Source organism: Puntigrus tetrazona, chromosome 3, assembly GCF_018831695.1.
Source record: "Puntigrus tetrazona isolate hp1 chromosome 3, ASM1883169v1, whole genome shotgun sequence".
NCBI lineage: Eukaryota > Metazoa > Chordata > Actinopteri > Cypriniformes > Cyprinidae > Puntigrus > Puntigrus tetrazona.
Genome location: NC_056701.1, coordinates 1910551 through 1913779, shown reverse-complemented (window position 1 = coordinate 1913779; position 3229 = coordinate 1910551). Strand labels below are relative to the sequence as shown.

At 47.4% G+C, this 3229-nt stretch overlaps 1 pseudogene; it reads right to left on the bottom strand.

The window, feature by feature from the left end:
- Positions 1-572: 572 nt before the first annotated feature.
- On the bottom strand, positions 573-1720 carry LOC122333251 (annotated as a pseudogene).
- Between the last annotated feature and the right edge of the window lie 1509 nt (positions 1721-3229).

The following is a 3229-nucleotide window of genomic DNA, read 5'->3' as shown; positions in this document are numbered from 1 at the left end:
TGTGTTCAAACTCAAAGGAAAGAATCCTGAAAGCTGTCAAAACACCAGACATGGGCTGCCTCTTTAATCATCAGCTCCGACTTCCAGATATGTCGGTTCAGAGAACGAGTCGCAGCATTACCATTAATCCTCGAGTTATGACAACGGTCGCATCTACAAATTGATACTTTGTGGCTGTAATCTCAGGCGTCGGCGTTTCTGAACATCAACTATCCCAAAATCCCTTTTAGGCATCTACAACCTTCTCCACAGAATATTAGCTTTTTTCCCCAGAATCAATTTTAAAAAGTAGCATTAACCTGAATTACGGAGGAGACAAACATCGGGCGTGAAGTGACTCATCACTGAAAGCGACCGACAAAACACCTGTGCAACAGGAGGCGTAGTTACTCAGAGATAGTCAGTTTCGCAAAAAATATACATCATGAAGCGAGGAAACAAATGAGCGGAAGAATAATCACAATTAATACTCTGTGTGGTCTGTCCTCACGATTTATCATGGTGTGATAACAGTGATTAATGGAGGGGAGGAAAAATGTCCTCAAGGAAATGTTTCCAGCATTGGGATGTCTTCAACTCTGAGACTTTGGTTGCCAGCACGGGTTGGAAGGCCTGGCCAAAATCTGCTGCAGGTTGTATCCAAGTCCTTCCTGATGGAGGTTTATCCATGAAGGAAATTCCACTGTTGCCTCAATGATTCCCAGCCTGACCTGGTTGTGGACTGGAGAAACGGATCGAAGGAGGTGTGTGGGTGTGGAGACCTGGAATGGCGCCATTGGCCGGACCTTCTGCGTCAAAGTAGAGGACACTCTGGGAAGCGAAACACAAACTGCACAGCATTAGGAACCAGTTGGCTTGGGATGGGTCCAGCTAGAGAGTGCATGGAGAGGAGAAGACTTTGTGCTTGATCAGGCCTGGTGGGAGATGGTGCTGGGGCCGTGATCATCCTCTGTTTGCGGGAACCGGGCGCGCCAGAACCGGGCGCAACTCCGGGGTTGCCACACTTCTTCATCTTGGTGGAGACTGAATTTCCAGTTGGCGGCAAGCTGGCTGTGAGTGAAGGTGATCGCTGAGGCGGGCGGGGATTCGGAGTGGAGTACAAGAACCGCTTGGGCGGGGGTGGATGTATTGGAGGAATGAGCACACCTGGGATTAGTGGGGTGCTGGGAGTAGCATGGCGAGAGAGACCAGACAGATGAGGTAGAAAGAGGAGTTGGCGAACTGGAGAGTGAGGTAGCATGACTGGCGACACCTGGCCACCGATCGGTATGAACACCTGGGCCTTACTCTGGGTTAAAGCCCAGACTCTGGCGTCCTCAAACTCCACGTCCTTTGAGGAAACATCGACCTTTCGGCGTCTGCGCCTAAACCTGGTGGATCCTCCAGTGTACAGGACTTTCACGGCACCCTTCTCCCCGAATCTGGTAAAGACGCGTGAAGTCGATCAAATGCTGACTCAGGGGAACATTGTACGGACCTCTTTGGTGTCAGACCCTTCCTCTGGCTGCCAGCTCCACCACAGGGTCCCTGGGAGCTCCCAGATGGAGGCAGCGGAGGCAGAACCACGTAAAGGAGCCTCAGGGTACCAGTGCCCGCCCGAGCGGGACACTGAGATGCGCTCCAACTCCTCACCGAACAGATCCGCCCTACGGCGCGGGGGCGCTGTTGTACAAGTAGGACACGATGAAGTTCAACGCCCAACCTTCACCTCCAGATGCATGATGAGTTTGGTCTGTCTTGAAAGCTCCTTCGGTTAGACTTACAACAGTCCTAACATCTCTTGCGAACATCAAGGTGAAAGTCTTTGAAATCTAGTCTTAAGCATCAGTTTTAAAAGCAAGGGCCTCGATTTTGAATTGTCAGCTCGGAAATTGCTTAAAAGCGATTGTCAGGGACCAACTGATTTTAAAATCTTCTTACAAACACTGACGTGTGAAGACAGCAACTCTCCGGGATCAGTTTCTAAAGCCTCTAGAAAGACAAAGACAGACAGGAGTTAAACAGAATATTAATGCTTAATTCATCAGCTGTCCAGCGTGCATGTTTGTTAGTTTCAGCAGATGCCAGAGACCAGGTACCAATCATGATTATCTTTGTGAAATCCCTCTTCTGTCCCTCTGGCAAGCACTTAGGATTGCGTGCTAAGGAAAATTTACCACCAAATGCGCTTGGTCCACTCACGACCCACAATGCTAAAGGATATATACTCAGTTATAGCCCAGTGAATAGTCTAGCATCTTTAACCATCACCTACATAGATGTAATATATTCTACCTAATTTATCCGCAGGATCATATCTGTGCATTTCGATTTAAACCATCCGAGAAACCGCTTCAAAACAGTGGATAAAATGGTGCTGTTGACAACAGGAGTGAAAAACTACACCTCCCGGCATGCACCACGCCGCCGCCTTTGACGTCATCAGCACGCGTGTGGATATTGATGTGACGCCTCCGCATTTCAGCTTACTGATAATGAGGTTAAAACCCCGTTTTATAAACGCACCGCCCTCGTTATATTTCTAATAGGGCGGCGATTTTAACACATGAGGACAGTCTAACACGGATTGCGATTTAAACGCGTTAGATATCGCGCTCCACATCGTTTACATTCGTCACCAATATCAGCGATGATATTTAATCGTACAACCATTTGAAATTTAAACGCGCGGTTTAGATGCATGGACACAGATCCAAGTCATCGGCATTTTCCTCATGCAATCATCATAATTACAACGCGTGAATAATATCGGTAATAAACCCAAAACAGAATCTCTATATGTGATTACACGATGTACATTTAATGCGCGATTATTAAATATCGCTACGTAGTTAAAGAAAGGCTACACGACTCGTTGAGTGATCTTTAAAAGTCACATCATGCATTCAATGTCCTCAATGTCAGAGTTTGATCAAATGCCAGAACACGAAACATCTCTGCGACGAGACACAAAGCGATTATTTATTCTGGCACAATCGATCACCGCCACCCTGGTTGTTTGTTTACAGATCGACGTTATAGCCTGAACAAACCACATCACTGCTTCATGAAACGAAACAGCTCAAAACCTGAACTCGTACTGAACAACTGAACCAAACACAACACGACGACGGTGCTGCGTGACAACACAAGAGCGACTAAAGCAGATGCTAGAGATTTATTTGTTCGTGCTGGGAGTTCCCTCAAAACTTCGTCGCTGAAGAAAGCGACTTCGAAGAACCAGAGAGGT